The 17,444-nt window shown below is 54.4% G+C and overlaps 3 pseudogenes; all 3 read left to right on the top strand.

Moving 5' to 3' along the window:
* Nucleotides 1-927: 927 nt before the first annotated feature.
* Nucleotides 928-1,047, top strand: LOC112445536 (uncharacterized; annotated as a pseudogene).
* A 2,900-nt stretch (nucleotides 1,048-3,947) lies between these two features.
* LOC112445537 (uncharacterized) lies at nucleotides 3,948-4,067 on the top strand (annotated as a pseudogene).
* Nucleotides 4,068-7,489: 3,422 nt separating this feature from the next.
* On the top strand, nucleotides 7,490-7,609 carry LOC112445538 (uncharacterized; annotated as a pseudogene).
* The last annotated feature ends 9,835 nt before the right edge of the window (nucleotides 7,610-17,444 follow it).

The raw sequence follows: 17,444 nt of genomic DNA on the forward strand, positions 1-17,444 counted from the left end.
AACAGCCAGTTTTCAAAGACAACTCAGTGTGTGGTGTGTGCCGTGTGTGTGTGTGTGTGTGATGTATCTCTCTTGCACGTCTAGGATGTCTTGTCTACGTGCTTCATGTAGGAATAGTTTCTGACTCTGAATATCTCCGTAGACAGCGCGGGGAGCGCTCGGCGTCTGGCCCGCCTCTCCCAGGCGCTCTGGCTCTGGCTGAGGAGCTTGCGCAGGCCAGCTGTCTCCCTTGGCGTGGGTGCGTGCGAGTGTCTGTGTGTCTGTCTGTGTGCCTGCCTGTGGCTCGTCTGCTCTCTCAGGAAGGTCGAGGGCTTGGCGGGGGTCAAAGGGGGGGCCTCGGTAGTGCGAAGGGGAGGGGCTGAGGCGCTCCGGTCGACCGCGCCTCCCTGGCTTCTGCTGGGTTTGGGCACCGGACAGGTGCCGGGCAAGTTGGGCGCTCAAGTTTCGCTGCGCCTAGGCCCGCAGGAGGTTCAGAGGCCCCTGGGCCGCGGGGGTTGGGAGGCGGCGGGCGCCGAAGACCGACACCTCCGGGGCCGCGCGGGCCTGAGCAGCGAATGGGATCGGGGGAGGCCCCGCTCAGCAGCGCGGCGGGTCTGGAGTGCCGCGGGTGGGAGGGCGCCGAGACCTCCGCACCCCTCAGCCCAGCCCCCAGGCCCCGCGCGCACGCACGCACGCACGCCCTCCCGGTCAATGGGGGCTCCTGGAAGCCCCTCGGGCCCCCGGGCCCGGCCAGGCGCTTGCTGGTCTGGTATTGGCGGTGTTCGGGGGGGCGGGCCGGCGTCAGCAGGCCGGAGTCCGGTCGCGGTCGTGCGGCTCAAGTACAGCACGCCCCGCGACGAGAGGTGCGGCCCGTTGGCCCGACCTGCAGGGCAGAGCGAAAGGGAGGCGAAGCGCAAGGCTCTTAGGGCGCCCGCGCCAACCGCCTCCGGCTCCGGCCCTATCAGCCTGAAGGCGCCCGATCTCGTCTGATCTCGGAAGCTAAGCAGGGTCGGGCCTGGTTAGGATCTTGGATGGGAGACCACCTGGGAATCCCGGGTGCTCGAGGCTTTTTGCCTACCAGAAGAGGTCCTTTAGCCCCCGCCGCGCGTCCCGATTCTTGGATCCCCCCCGCAGCCCCAGCCCCTCCCGGGCCGCGGGGAGCGGCTGGCCGGGGCCCCGACTCCCGCTGCAGACCTGGGTTGCCTCCGCGCGGCCCGCGAGCCCCTCCGCATTCGCATTCGGCTTCCAGGACACCCGACGACCGGCAGTCCCGTCTCCATCTGGGGCTCCTTTGGCTTGCCTCAGGCAATCCCGGGGCTTGCACGGACTCCAGCCAGAGCCCCAGCCCCCCCCCACCCCCTGCCTCGCAGGCCATCGCGCATGCGCATGTGCGCACGCACGCACAGATAGATGTGCCCAAACGGGGCATCTATCTTGTTCACTTATACCGTGGGTGATCTATGTGGGTTTACCTAGGTTCAACCTATGGACCTCAACGAAATGGTGCCTCTGGAAAGCCTTCCCTGACACCCAGGTTTTGTGGTGAGGGAAGAGGCCCCTCTATGGGTTCTCAAAGGATCTGCCTGTCATGTATCATTAGAGTCGTCTCAGTGAAAGCAGGAACTCTGTGTCTTCTTCTCTCCGCCTTCTATTCCCTGAAACTTATTACATGCCTCCTAGCTCATCGTAGGTGCTCAGTATTTACTTAGTGTGTGAAAGACAGAAAAGCTCTTGGAAGCCTCAAGGGGTCACTTGGCTCGGCACTTTTGATCTCTTTGTCTATTTGGCGATTCAATTCTTTCCTTTCCTGGGTTGATGTGTACACTATATTCGAGGCACAATCTAAGGCATGAAGACATATCCATACATAGAGGTTCTTGCTTTCAAGGAACTCGTACAGCAGACTTCTACAAGTTAGGGCTTTTCAAATGCTCTAGAAGAATGGGAACGTTCAGTATGCTCCATTTTCATTTCAAAGAAAGATCGTTTGACTTCCATAGCAAAGGTGGAGACCTTCCAACGTTGAGTCCAAGACTTATACCTTGACCATTTCAGGCAAGACTTGTGGTTCCTTCTGGAGGTGTGTGGCTCTTGCAGAAATGTGAAGATCTTCCATCGTCCTCAGACTTTGGTGTCATTTGCAATCATCCAGAAAGCTTCCAGGTCTAGGTTCCAGACCACCACCACACACAGTCAGTAGCCAACGGAGTGGATTCCAGGAATACGCATTGTTCACCGGCATTACCGTTGATATTGTTGCTGCACACTCAATGCAGTGGGCAGGGCCTGGATTGTCCACTGGGTCTCATGTGGAATGGAAAGAAGGGCTCCCCCCCCCACACACACACACCCCACCCCCACTGTTGACAGCCTTGTGACGAGAAACGGTCCCCGAAACAAGAATCAGACAAACCAGAGAAGCCCAGATGATAGTCCTTGAGATGAAGGAACTAAGCAGCTGGTTGCGATGGCACCAAGGGGAAAGGTTGCTCTTTTTGTCTGCCCCTCTACTCCTTTCTTCCTGGACGCCTTAGGGTTTTGTCATGGAGATTTGAAAGAAAGTGCACAAAAGTCATATGTGTTGAATCAAGATTTTGCATTTAAGCATCTCTCAAAAAGGAAGAGAGCTTCACCTGCACATGTTTCTTTCAAAACCGTCAATTGCTTTTCAATTCTGGGGTTTCTCTCTTGCCTTGTTCAGTTAGCCTTAACAGTAAAAATCAACGAAAACTACATAAAGATTCAAAGATACCAACAAAGGACAGCTTCTGTTTTTGAAATCATCTTTCCATTTAGTAGAACACGAGCTCTATTCTTTGTATTTTGCCTAGGGAATTAGCAATGTCCTGGTTCAGATGGCAAGGCATCCGCGCGCAGGAGACTGGGGTTTGATCCCTGGGTCGGGAAGATCCCGCCGGAGAAGGAAATGGCAACCCACTCCAGTATCCTCGCCTGGGAAATGCCACGGACAGAGGAGCCTGATGGGCCGCAGTCCATGGGTTGTATTAAAGTTGGGTTCAACCCAGCAACTACGAACACAAGTATTTCCAAAGACCACACTCAAGTGTGTGTGTGTGTGTGTGTGTGTGTGTGTGTGTGTGTGTGTGTATCTCCTCTTGCCGTCTTGGAGTCTGTCTCGGAATCTTCATGTATTTCTGCCTCTGTATCTCCTGACAGCCAGCCGCCGGCCCGTTCGTCTGGCCCCGGCCTCTCCCAGGCGCTCTGGCTCTGGCTGAGGAACTTGCGCAGGCCAGCTGTCTCCCTTGGCGTGGGTGCGTGCGAGTGTCTGTGTGTCTGTCTGTGTGCCTGCCTGTGGCTCGTCTGCTCTCTCAGGAAGGTCGAGGGCTTGGCGTGGGGGCAAAGGGGGGGCCTCGGTAGAGCGAAGGGGAGGGGCTGAGGCGCTCCGGTCGACCGCGCCTCCCTGGCTTCTGGTGGGTTTGGGCCCCGGACAGGTGCCGGGCAAGTTGGGCGCTCAAGTTTCGCTGCGTCTAGGCCCGCAGGAGGTTCAGAGGCCCCTGGGCCGCGGGGGTTGGGAGGCGGCGGGCGCCGAAGGCCGACACCTCCGGGGCCGCGCGGGCCTGAGCAGCGAATGGGATCGGGGGGAGGCCCCGCTCAGCGAGCGCGGCCGGGTCTGGAGTGGCCGCGGGTGGGAGGGCGCCGAGACCTCCGCACCCCTCAGCCCTGCCGCCAGGCCCCGCGCGCACGCACGCACGCACGCCCTCCCGGTCAATGGGGGGTCCTGGAAGCCCCTCGGGCCCCCGGGCCCGGCCAGGCGCTTGCTGGTCTGGTGTTGGCGGTGTTCGGGGGGGCGGGCCGGCGTCAGCAGGCTGGAGTCCGGTCGCGGGTCGTGCGGCTCAAGTACAGCACGCCCCGCGACGAGAGGTGCGGCCCGTTGGCCCGACCTGCAGGGCAGAGCGAAAGGGAGGCGAAGCGCAAGGCTCTTAGGGCGCCCCGCGCCAACCGCCTCCGGCTCCGGCCCTATCAGCCTGAAGGCGCCCGATCTCGTCTGATCTCGGAAGCTAAGCAGGGTCGGGCCTGGTTAGGATCTTGGATGGGAGACCACCTGGGAATCCCGGGTGCTCGAGGCTTTTTGCCTACCAGAAGAGGTCCTTTAGCCCCCGCCGTGCGTCCCGATTCTTGGATCCCCCCCGCAGCCCCAGCCCCTCCCGGGCCGCGGGGAGCGGCTGGCCGGGGCCCCGACTCCCGCTGCAGACCTGGGTTGCCTCCGCGCGGCCCGCGAGCCCCTCCGCATTCGCATTCGGCTTCCAGGACACCCGACGACCGGCAGTCCCGTCTCCATCTGGGGCTCCTTTGGCTTGCCTCAGGCAATCCCGGGGCTTGCACCAACTCAAGCCAGATCCCCAGCACCCCCCCCACCCCCTGCCTCGCAGGCCATCGCGCATGCGCATGTGCGCACGCACGCACAGATAGATGAGCCCAAACGGGGCATCTATCTTGTTCACTTATACTGTGGGTGGATCTATGCCTGGGAGTCGGACTGCTGAACCATACGCTACTTCCACTTTTAGTTCCTTCGGGAACCTCCATAATCTTTTCCATACCGGCTCTACCCACGCCCATTCCAACTCACCGTGGAGGAGAGTTCCCTTTGCTCCACATCTTCTCCAGCATTGGTTATTGACAGACATCGCAGTGAGGCCCAATCGGACTCATGTGAAGTGGTCCCTCCTTGGAGTTTGGAGTTGAGCCTCTCCAATCATTAGTGATGTGGAGCAAGATGACCTTTTGGAAATGCAGATGCAATGCTGTCACCTCCCTGCTCCAACGGCTCTCGTATTTTCCCAGCATATTGAAGATACGACCACTTCCCTTCAGGCTTGCTCCTCACGTTCTTCTCCGATGTCTTTTGCCTGGAATGCCCTCTGCACTCTTTGGCTTCCATCCCATAGGGCATTTTTCGTTTCTTGAATGTCCTAAGTTTCCCTGGTCACCTAGCCTTCCAAGATGCTATTTTCCCTGCCTGAAATTCTTCCTGCATCTCAACCCTGGTTTACCTAGGTTCAACCTATGGACCTCAACGAAATGGTGCCTCTGGAAAGCCTTCCCTGACACCCAGGTTTTGTGGTGAGGGAAGAGGCCCCTCTAGAGGTTCTCAAAGGATCTGCCTGTCATGTATCATTAGAGTCGTCTCAGTGAAAGCAGGAACTCTGTGTCTTCTTCTCTCCGCCTTCTATTCCCTGAAACTTATTACATGCCTCCTAGCTCATCGTAGGTGCTCAGTATTTACTTAGTGTGTGAAAGACAGAAAAGCTCTTGGAAGCCTCAAGGGGTCACTTGGCTCGGCACTTTTGATCTCTTTGTCTATTTGGCGATTCAATTCTTTCCTTTCCTGGGTTGATGTGTACACTATATTCGAGGCACAATCTAAGGCATGAAGACATATCCATACATAGAGGTTCTTGCTTTCAAGGAACTCGTACAGCAGACTTCTACAAGTTAGGGCTTTTCAAATGCTCTAGAAGAATGGGAACGTTCAGTATGCTCCATTTTCATTTCAAAGAAAGATCGTTTGACTTCCATAGCAAAGGTGGAGACCTTCCAACGTTGAGTCCAAGACTTATACCTTGACCATTTCAGGCAAGACTTGTGGTTCCTTCTGGAGGTGTGTGGCTCTTGCAGAAATGTGAAGATCTTCCATCGTCCTCAGACTTTGGTGTCATTTGCAATCATCCAGAAAGCTTCCAGGTCTAGGTTCCAGACCACCACCACACACAGTCAGTAGCCAACGGAGTGGATTCCAGGAATACGCATTGTTCACCGGCATTACCGTTGATATTGTTGCTGCACACTCAATGCAGTGGGCAGGGCCTGGATTGTCCACTGGGTCTCATGTGGAATGGAAAGAAGGGCTCCCCCCCCACACACACACACACCCCACCCCCACTGTTGACAGCCTTGTGACGAGAAACGGTCCCCGAAACAAGAATCAGACAAACCAGAGAAGCCCAGATGATAGTCCTTGAGATGAAGGAACTAAGCAGCTGGTTGCGATGGCACCAAGGGGAAAGGTTGCTCTTTTTGTCTGCCCCTCTACTCCTTTCTTCCTGGACGCCTTAGGGTTTTGTCATGGAGATTTGAAAGAAAGTGCACAAAAGTCATATGTGTTGAATCAAGATTTTGCATTTAAGCATCTCTCAAAAAGGAAGAGAGCTTCACCTGCACATGTTTCTTTCAAAACCGTCAATTGCTTTTCAATTCTGGGGTTTCTCTCTTGCCTTGTTCAGTTAGCCTTAACAGTAAAAATCAACGAAAACTACATAAAGATTCAAAGATACCAACAAAGGACAGCTTCTGTTTTTGAAATCATCTTTCCATTTAGTAGAACACGAGCTCTATTCTTTGTATTTTGCCTAGGGAATTAGCAATGTCCTGGTTCAGATGGCAAGGCATCCGCGCGCAGGAGACTGGGGTTTGATCCCTGGGTCGGGAAGATCCCGCCGGAGAAGGAAATGGCAACCCACTCCAGTATCCTCGCCTGGGAAATGCCACGGACAGAGGAGCCTGATGGGCCGCAGTCCATGGGTTGTATTAAAGTTGGGTTCAACCCAGCAACTACGAACACAAGTATTTCCAAAGACCACACTCAAGTGTGTGTGTGTGTGTGTGTGTGTGTGTGTGTGTGTGTGTGTATCTCCTCTTGCCGTCTTGGAGTCTGTCTCGGAATCTTCATGTATTTCTGCCTCTGTATCTCCTGACAGCCAGCCGCCGGCCCGTTCGTCTGGCCCCGGCCTCTCCCAGGCGCTCTGGCTCTGGCTGAGGAACTTGCGCAGGCCAGCTGTCTCCCTTGGCGTGGGTGCGTGCGAGTGTCTGTGTGTCTGTCTGTGTGCCTGCCTGTGGCTCGTCTGCTCTCTCAGGAAGGTCGAGGGCTTGGCGTGGGGGCAAAGGGGGGGCCTCGGTAGAGCGAAGGGGAGGGGCTGAGGCGCTCCGGTCGACCGCGCCTCCCTGGCTTCTGGTGGGTTTGGGCCCCGGACAGGTGCCGGGCAAGTTGGGCGCTCAAGTTTCGCTGCGTCTAGGCCCGCAGGAGGTTCAGAGGCCCCTGGGCCGCGGGGGTTGGGAGGCGGCGGGCGCCGAAGGCCGACACCTCCGGGGCCGCGCGGGCCTGAGCAGCGAATGGGATCGGGGGGAGGCCCCGCTCAGCGAGCGCGGCCGGGTCTGGAGTGGCCGCGGGTGGGAGGGCGCCGAGACCTCCGCACCCCTCAGCCCTGCCGCCAGGCCCCGCGCGCACGCACGCACGCACGCCCTCCCGGTCAATGGGGGGTCCTGGAAGCCCCTCGGGCCCCCGGGCCCGGCCAGGCGCTTGCTGGTCTGGTGTTGGCGGTGTTCGGGGGGGCGGGCCGGCGTCAGCAGGCTGGAGTCCGGTCGCGGGTCGTGCGGCTCAAGTACAGCACGCCCCGCGACGAGAGGTGCGGCCCGTTGGCCCGACCTGCAGGGCAGAGCGAAAGGGAGGCGAAGCGCAAGGCTCTTAGGGCGCCCCGCGCCAACCGCCTCCGGCTCCGGCCCTATCAGCCTGAAGGCGCCCGATCTCGTCTGATCTCGGAAGCTAAGCAGGGTCGGGCCTGGTTAGGATCTTGGATGGGAGACCACCTGGGAATCCCGGGTGCTCGAGGCTTTTTGCCTACCAGAAGAGGTCCTTTAGCCCCCGCCGTGCGTCCCGATTCTTGGATCCCCCCCGCAGCCCCAGCCCCTCCCGGGCCGCGGGGAGCGGCTGGCCGGGGCCCCGACTCCCGCTGCAGACCTGGGTTGCCTCCGCGCGGCCCGCGAGCCCCTCCGCATTCGCATTCGGCTTCCAGGACACCCGACGACCGGCAGTCCCGTCTCCATCTGGGGCTCCTTTGGCTTGCCTCAGGCAATCCCGGGGCTTGCACCAACTCAAGCCAGATCCCCAGCACCCCCCCACCCCCTGCCTCGCAGGCCATCGCGCATGCGCATGTGCGCACGCACGCACAGATAGATGAGCCCAAACGGGGCATCTATCTTGTTCACTTATACTGTGGGTGGATCTATGCCTGGGAGTCGGACTGCTGAACCATACGCTACTTCACTTTTAGTTCCTTCGGGAACCTCCATAATCTTTTCCATACCGGCTCTACCCGTGGAGGAAGATAATCCCTTTGCTCCACATCTTCTCCAGGCTTTGGTTATTGACAAGACATCCGCAGATGAGGCCCAATCGACTTCATGTGAAGTGCGTCCCTTCCTTGGAGATTTAAGGAGTTTGAGCCTCTCCATCGAATTAGTGATGTGAAGCAATAGAATATGACTCTTTTGGTAAATGCAGATGCACTTGCTGTCACCTCCCATCTGCCAAGGGTACTCTCGGTCATTTCCAGCATATAATTGATAGTATACTGACACATCTTCCCTTCAGGCATGCTCCTCACGATTTTCTCTGAGTCTTTTTAGCCATGCATCTTAGTGCGGCCTCTAAGGGCATACTGCTGATCCAGGGAAATCTTGAGGGCCATTTTCACAAGAGTCCCAAGACGAAAAATGCCGCTATGGGATAGATAAGGATCAGATAAAAAGGCAGCAAAGATGGTTTATGCAGGATAATAAGTTAAAAAGACAAAACTAGAGATCTAATGGTGAGCAGAGTTGCGATCGACTGGATCGATGCGTTAAATATAGTCAGCACATTTAAGAATGGACTGTCCATTCTAGATGAGGGCCCCCATTCCAGGGCAAAAAAGAACATTCAGAGGGCATTTAAGAACTGTGAGAGCAATGCCCTGGTAAGGAGAGTGGTCGTATCCTCAATATGCTGGTGAAATACGAGAGCCTCTGTGCGAGCAGGGAGGTGTAGCGAGCATTGGCAAATCTGCATTGCCCAAAGGTCCAAATCACTGCCCTTCCACGTGATCACCAAATGTATTGGAGAGGTCTCAACCTCCACACTAATCGCAAGGTTATCTCTGGACCACTTCAACCTATAGGAGTCCGATTGGTCGAGACTCCTACACTGGCGATATCGTCAACTTTAACCAAAGTCCAAGATTCTATTTTTCCAATTCGCATGAGAATTCTGTCCTGACATCTACAAGCCCGTGATATTTAGAATACCTTAGAAGTTTCAACCTTAATGGATATGGTGGACCCAACACAAGAATGGTGCCCTGGAAAGCCGTTCCCTGATACACCCAGAGTTTTGGTGGATGGTAAGAGGAACGCCCTCTATAGGTTCTCAAAGGATCTGCCTGTCAAAATGGTATTCATTAAGATTATCGTCCAGATGAAAGCAGGAACTACTGTGTTTCTTCTCTACCAGTAGGCCGCTTATGACTATTCTCCTTACACACGTCCGACTCCAGATATCAATACAAGATTTACGAGCCCACCGTGCTATAACATGGTGAAGCAAATACGTCATGCCCCGCTGTGGCACATCATAATACTGATGGCAGTGCTGAGATGGCGCCACATTGCGCTATGGCGTAGGGGGCGCTAGAGTGCTCGATATACTTTAGTTGATCGAAAGACAGGAAAAGTCTTTTGAGTAGCCTTCAAGAGGGGGGTCAGCATTGGCCTGGCACTTTGATCTCTTGATGTTGAGTATTTCTGAGGAGGTCCAATTACTTTCCTGTTCTCTGGGTTGGAGTGTACACTATATGCGAGGGCCACAAATCTAAGCATGAAGGAACATATCCATGACATAGAGGTTCTTGCTTTCAGGAGGAACTCGTGGTACAGCCAGAATTTTACTAATTACATGCATAGGTGTAGGGCTTTGTCACCTTATGCTGTAATGGCTTCCTAGAAGGCATAAGGGAAGGTGAACGGTCGAGTATGCGTCCTGACCTGTCTCACTTCAAAGAAAATCGTTTGACCCATACGCAGAAGGTGAGAAGTCACCATTCCCTAACGTTTGAGTCCAAGACTTATAACCTTGACCATTTATTTCAGGCATAGCTCATAGTGGCCGTGGCTCTTCTTGGGATAGGTGGATTGTGCGGCTCTGCATATATAGAGGTGCGAGAAGTAACTCGAAATATCTTTATGAAGAGCCCCGAGGTGCCAGATGCAGGGGTGGAGTGAGAATGGTACTCCGCTGCACCTGTGGCAAATAAGTGTCGATTGAGGAAGAGGATGCTCGACATACGTCAATAGGCGGAGATCCGCGAGCCTCAGGATCCCCGGAAATACCTCGAAGTCATCTAACCGCCGAATATAACGCAAGAGCCTGCCTACCACGTGACTACTTTGTGCTCCACCTACACCTCTGACTATACGAGGAGGGCTGTCCCCTCACCAACCTCTATTTGGAGAATGGAGAGAACATTAGAAGCTCGATTATGATGATAAATGTGTCACCCTGTTGCTGTGATGAAGCATAAGAAGATGTTATTAACCTAAAAACTCCTCTGAGTTCTCTTGGCCTGACCTGACTAGGCTAGTGCGGACCTAGCTAGGTGTGACCACAATGCATAAGTATACGCTCACAGCCCCCAACCGTATGGTAAGAATGACAAGATGCATTTAAAACTCTTTATAAAAAGAATACAGGCGCCTACCTTAGAAAAGGGGCTCCGACGAGGAAACTATAGATAAGTATAACACGCTGGAGCTAATTAGAAATTGTGTTGGTTGAAGGGTTTCTTGCCTTGTGTGAGAGAGGCCAAGATTGTTTGGGTTGCCAAGTCTCCATATCGCGCCTGCCCTGTACGATCACTATTACAAATCAAAATTACTATAGACACTAACCTTTGTAGGTATCTAAATCACGTTAACTAGGCTAGAGCTCAAGAGGTAAATTCTTCCTTTAAACAAAAACCACGTTACTTCACCAACTCAGGCCGGTCTCAGCGGCGAAGTGGCCATCAACCCTATATTTGGCTCCGCCGCCGGCACCGGGATGTTGTGGCCTGTCTGTTAATGAGAATAAATCACCCTGGAGAGAGTGCAAATGGGCTGACTGTCGTGGGATGACTGACCGCTGTCACAAGGATGCAAGGAATATGCAGGGGGAGTCGTAAATGTCAGCAGGGTAGCCCCTCGAGGGCCAGAATTGGATGAATGTAACACCCCTAAGACCTCTGCATATACATTTGTGCAGCTGCCGTAAGGTCGACCGACTCAATGAAAGGCTCAGAGATGCTGTCCCATGATAGACTTGTTGACCATAACATCTCCTATGCTATATAAAGTAGACTCACTGGTAAAAAAATAAAGAATTGGATCAGCTCTCAAAAATACTGGTACTCAAGCCATGCTCAGGCATCCTCTGCTGCTCTCATCTGGTTGAGTCTTCACCAATCTGGATAGCGCAGGAACTCTCACCATCGCTCATACAATTATGCCCTGGGCGTTCAAGATCGACCGTGGAAGACCAGCTCAGTGTGCTCCTCTCCTTCGGCCGACCGAGACACCGGACAGGTGCATGCCTGTACGCGGTCCGAGCCTACGTAAGTGTGCAGAACATTCTCCTGTCTTGAAGTTTTATGGACTCTCACCGCACGAGGTAGACCAAGGCACATCTCAGCCTCTTTCTGCCACTGAACTTTTCCTACGCTGGCTATGCCTCATCCTTATTACTCTTAGATTCTTTGATAAAATATTCTAAGTATAGATAATATAGTCGCGGGACACCGGTCCCCCGCTTCGAATACCCTGGATCAGCGGGGCAGGGACCCGGCAACTCTCATCGTCCTCAGACGTTGGTGTCATTTGCATTATCAGGTCCAGAAAGCTTTCCAGGTCTAGTGGCTGCCCAGACCACCACCACACACAGCACGTATTCAACGGAGGGAATTCACGAATACCATCTTGTTGTTCACCGGCGCATTACCGTTGATATCTTGTTGGCCGCACACTCAATGCACTGGGCAGGCCTGGATGACCACTGGTCCTCATCGTGAAATGACAAGAACCTTATCCGCTCTGTCCCTGTCCAAGTAATCGAAGAGCCAACGGGCCCAACCTCTCGTCGGCATGGCTCCCCCCCACACACACAGCACACAGCCCCCACCCACATGTTGTACTTGAGCCGCACGACTCAGCGACCGGACTCACAGCCTGCTAACGCGGCACCGCCCCCCCGAACCACCGCCCACATCCAGACAGCAAAGCCGCCTGCCGGGCCCGGCCCGGAAGCTCCAAGGCATCCCCCACATTGAACCGGGAGCCTGCGGCAATGCGTTGCGCCGGGCCTGGGGTTGGCTGAAGGGGATGTGGAGGAATCTCGAGGCGCCCTTTCCACCCGAGCCACTCCAGACCTGCCGGCGCTCGCTGAGCCGGGGCTTCCCCCCCGAGAATTTCCCATTCGCGCTCAAAGCGCCCGCGCCGCCCCCGGACTGTCCGTTACTTGGCCGCCCCACCGTCCTGGCATGTACGCACCCAAAAACCCCCGTCCCCGAAACAACCGACATCGGAGGACGACAACCCCGAGAGAAGAAACCAAGACTCGCACTTTGGCCCTTAGAGATGCGAGAGGAACCCTTAAGACAGCTGGCGCCCTGCGATTGGCACCCCGAAAGGGGAAGAAAACATGGACGCCCAACTTTGCTCTCCTTGTCTGGCAGCGCGCCCTGTGTCCTGATCTCCCCTTTCATTCCTGGATGCAACATTCGCGGTATCCCTAGTCATAGCGCAAAGAGTTGAAAAGACGAAAGTGCACAGAAGTCATAATGAATGTTGAATCAAGATTTGCATTAACCATCTCTTCAAAAAGGAAGGAGCGAGCTTCACCTGCAGCATGTGTTCTTATCAAAAACCTCAATTGCCTTTTCAATTCTGGGCGTTTCTCTCTTGCCTTGTTCACTACCTTAACAGTAATACCAGAAAATCCAACGAAAACCTAGGCATAAGAAAGACTGTCACACGATTCACGCAACACCAAGTGACAGCCTCTCGTTCTCTGTCTTTGAAATCATCTTTCCATTTAGTAGAACACAGAGCTCTATTCTTTGTATTTTGCCTAGGAACTTAGCAATGTCCTGGTTCCAGCATATGCCGAAGGCGAGCTCCCGCCGCCACCAGGAGACTTGTATTTTGACTCCCTACGCGTCCAAAGGGCAACCTGACTACCCGCGGCAGATAGGCACATGATGGTAACCACTCCAGTGATGCCCTCGCGCACCACTGCGAAGCCCGACAAAGTCGCCACGGACACAGCAGAGCAGCGTGATGAGGCCACGCCAAGTCACAACAACGAGTTGCTATGCACAGCAGCATGGTCCCCTCAACCGCAGCAAACCCACGAACACACCAAATATTTCCAAGACCACACGTGTCGAGAGTGTGAGTGATCAAGCTTGTGCGTCGTCGGTCGTGGTGGCATATGGCTCGTGTCGTCGGAGTATCCTCCCTCATGCGCGTCTTTGGAAAGGTCTGTCTTATCGAGGCCGCATCTTCATGTACTTGGTTACTGCCTCTGCTATCTCACTGACGAGCCAGCCGCGGCGGCCCGTTCCGTCTTGCCCCCGCCTCTCCCAGGGCCAAAGCCACGGAACGCCGCCTGGCCGGGCGCTTCTAGACCTGCTCTGCTCGAGACGAGCTTTCGGCACAAGGAGCAAAACAAAGCTGTCTCCCCTGGCGTTGGGTAGCGGTCCTGACAAGTATGATGTCTGTACATAGAGTGCCTTGCCTATGGCTTGTCTGCTCTCTTCAGGAAGCGGGCAGCCTTAGGCGTGGGAGTTCAGAAGGGGGGCCTCGTAGGCGAAGGGGAGGGCTATACGCTCCGGTCGACCGTCGCCTCTCTATGGCTTCTGACTGCGGTTTGTGTGAGCACCGGACAGTGTCCGGGCAATTGCAGCGACATCAAGTTGTCGCTGGCACCTAGACGCCCTGAGGAGCGTTCGAACATCTCCCTGGTTCCGCGGGGGTGGGAGCGCGGCCGCCGGAAGACGACAGACACCCGGATCTCCGCCGGCCCTAGCAAGCTGAATGATCGGGGAGGCCCTGCCATCACCGAGCCGGGGCCCAGGTCTGGATGGTCTACAGGGTGAGAGGCGCCGAGACCTCCTCACCCCTCAGCCCAGCCCCAGCCCGCGCGCACGCATCGCACCAGCCCCTCCCCTCAAGGGGGGTTCCTGGAAGCCCTCGGGCCCCCGGCCGCGCCAGACACTTGCTTCTTCTGTCGTGGGCGGGTTCGGGGCAGGGCCCGGCGTCAGCATGCTTGGGATCCTGGTCGCGGTCGGCGGCTCAAGTACAGCACGCCCCGCGACGAGAGGGCGGCCCTTGGCCCCGACCTGCGCAGGGCAGAGCGAAAGGGAGCGAAGCCGCAAGGGCTCTTAGGCGCCCCAAGCCAACCGCCTCCGCTCCGGCCCTATCAGCCTGAAGGCGCCCCGATCTCGTCTGATCTCGGAAGCACAGCAGTCGGGCTCCTGGTTAGCGATTCTTGGATGGAGGACCACCTTGGGATTCCCGGGGTGCCGCAGGCTTTTTGCGCCCTCCTCTCCACCCTCAGCCCAAGGTTCATCTCCAAATGCCAAGTGATAAAATTCTCCTCCAGTTATAGTTCCTGCTTTGAGCTCGTCACCTCTCCTTTCTCCTTGATTCCTTGCCCATGATCGGTGCCGTCTATACTACAGATCTACTTTTCCAGACTATTAGCACTCGCCACCTATCTATTGCCTCACATGCCCCACTCTCGTTTCGCTCGTACCGCTTAACGGCGTGAGGCTTCTTCTGAGAGGTCAGCCTGACACCAATTGGCGTGCCTCTTTAGACTCACCCAGTACCCTGACATTAGGCTACACCATAGAGCCAACACCACCGAAATGTCCGACTTTCCCGCGTCAAGATTCATGAAGCGTTTTTTCCTCCCTCTCCAGTACTTGGGCCGCACCCTAATGAGACGAAGATAGCGCCGCAAAATCATAACCTAGCACTCCGCGACTTTTCGTACAATATCAGAACATATCCAAGGTAAAACACACGTCAAGTGTCATCCTTATTTGGAGTATACTAACAGGAAGAATCATTCCCTAAAGTGGAAAATATGTAAGAAAAAAATGTTCCCTAGAAATAGATTTAAAGTTTGACAGCTACAGAGTTATGGCCACTAAACATTATCCTCCCATCTCCCATGTCTGAGGTTGACCTTTTTCGAGCTTGTGACCGCTTATAATCACATCCTTGTGCCATACCTAACCCTCCAGCCTGCGTGCATGCTCGAGACCGGAAGGGACTTATCGAAGCGCGAGAAGCTCGAGACAAGCACGACTCCGCTTTTTCGCGCGGCTATAGGCCTCCTGACCCCCTGCCCTAGACGTATCAGACAATCCCATCTACGATTGTGCTGAAAGCCAGTCAGAATGGAGAACTAAGGCAAGCTGGGAAACAGCAGCAGAGGGCTTCCTACTGTCTCGTTGTCTGCGGCCCAGTCTCCTATCGGGTCAGGACAAACAGCTGCACATATCAGCAACCCTGATGAGGCCTTAGCGCGCCGAGGAAACGCCGCCTCGTCACTCTCTCTAATGCAGTCCACGGTTCCTCTCCAGTAGTCTTCCTATAGAAGCCCCTCCACAAATCTGCTATTACTACCCTTTCATCACCGATCCTTAGAATGATAAACGATAATGAATCTACTTACCTCTGTTAGCTTGCCTCTAAGAGATTGAATAACATAATGAACAAACTGAAAGAAAAAGAAAGAATCCCGGAGCTAGCTGGATGACCGATTACATGACGCTTCCTTCCAATTTTAGTATACATCTTCTCTAGCTTGCTTGGTGAAGAATATCTCTTGAAACTCCCATTGGCAATCGTTTCCATACTCTGGGCCATCTAGCCCGCGAGACGAACCAAACGAATACCTTCACCCGATGGCATTCCAACACAGCCGCATGCAGTGGAAGAGAATGCCAGGCTTTTCTAGAAAATTTGCTCCTCACTACGCATCATGTCTCCAGCATAGAATTTAGGGTTAGATTGCCACATGACGATCACCAGCTCTACTCACTTGCCCTTTTAAAATCCAGCGACTATATAAAGTAGAATGCTAATTTCTCCATCCCTGGGTCCCAAAAAGGCCAAGCTGGCCTGGCCAGCCGCCAAGTCCCCCCTACTGCCCTCTCTGCCCACTTCATGGCAAATGGCTTAGAGAGCCGTCCACAATCCGAGACCCCTAAAAATCATTGAAGTCCGTGCGCCACCCCATTAAGAGCTAGCCTCGCTGGAGACCCCTATGGAATTGCCTTCTCAAATTCTGTACATTTACACAATCCATTGATACGTGAGCCGAAGCCCTGGGAACAGCCTAAGGAGTGAAACGTTCCATGAGCCCGAAAAAAGATAAGTCTTGTTCCTATACTTCCGTTAAAAAATTATGCGCCATATTATAAGCGCATTACCTCCTGCTCCAAGGAACTCTCGTATTGTGTGCGCGCGAGAGCGAGAGTGAATGAGTAAAGACGTAACACAGCTTCCCTTCATGAGCTTTCCGACATACGCCTATGAAACACGTTAAGCCTCTCTTATGTCTTTTGCCTGGATGCCTCTGCACTCTTTGGCTTCCATCCCAATAGGGCATTTTTCGTTTCTTGAATGTCCTAAGTTTCCCTTGTGTCACCTAGCTTCCAAGATGCTATTTTCCCTGCCTGAAATTCTTCCTGCATCTCAACCCTGGTTTACCTAGGTTCAACCTATGGACCTCAACGAAATGGTGCCTCTGGGAAAGCCTTCCCTGACACCCAGTTTTTGTGGTGAGGAAGAGGCCCCTCTAAGGTTCTCAAAGGATCTGCCTGTCATGTTATCATTAGAGTCGTCTCAGTGAAAGCAGGAACTCTGTGTCTTCTTCTCTCCGCCTTCTATTCCCTGACAACTTATTACATGCCTCTAGCTCATCGTAGGTGCTCAGTATTTACTTAGTGTGTTGAAGACAGAAAAGCTCTTGGAAGCCTCAAGGGGTCACTTGGCTCGGCACTTTTGATCTCTTGTATTTTGCGATTCAATTCTCCTTTCCTGGGTTGATGTGTACACTATTTCGAGGCACAATCTAGGCATAAGACATATCCATCATAGAGGTTCTTGCTGTTCAGAGAACTCGTACAGCAGACTTCTACAAGTTAGGGCTTTTCAAATGCTCTAGAAGATGGGTAACGTTCATATGCTCCATTTTCATTCAAAGAAAGATCGTTTGACTTCCATAGCAAAGGTGGAGACCTTCAACGTTGAGTCCAAGACTATATACCTTGAACCATTTCAGGCAAGTCTTGTTGGTTCTTCTGGAGTGTGCTCTTGCAGAAATGTGAGAGTCCTTCTGTTTGGGGGCCAGAGTGAGGTACTCCGCCCATGGCAAAGGTCATGAGAAGGAGCTCACATACGCCAAAGGCCGGGATGCGAGCCTCAGGAGTCCCGCCTGGAAATCCTCGAGCATCACCCCCAATAACCAGAAGCCTGCCTACTTTACTACTATTGTGCTCACCACACCTTCTGACTTACGGGAATGCGGCCTATAAGTCAATAACAACGGCCCAGATCACCCTAGCTTGTCCTGGAGCCGAAGG

This window comes from Bos taurus, unplaced genomic scaffold, assembly GCF_002263795.3.
Source record: "Bos taurus isolate L1 Dominette 01449 registration number 42190680 breed Hereford unplaced genomic scaffold, ARS-UCD2.0 Leftover_ScbfJmS_1798_1918, whole genome shotgun sequence".
NCBI classification, from domain to species: domain Eukaryota; kingdom Metazoa; phylum Chordata; class Mammalia; order Artiodactyla; family Bovidae; genus Bos; species Bos taurus.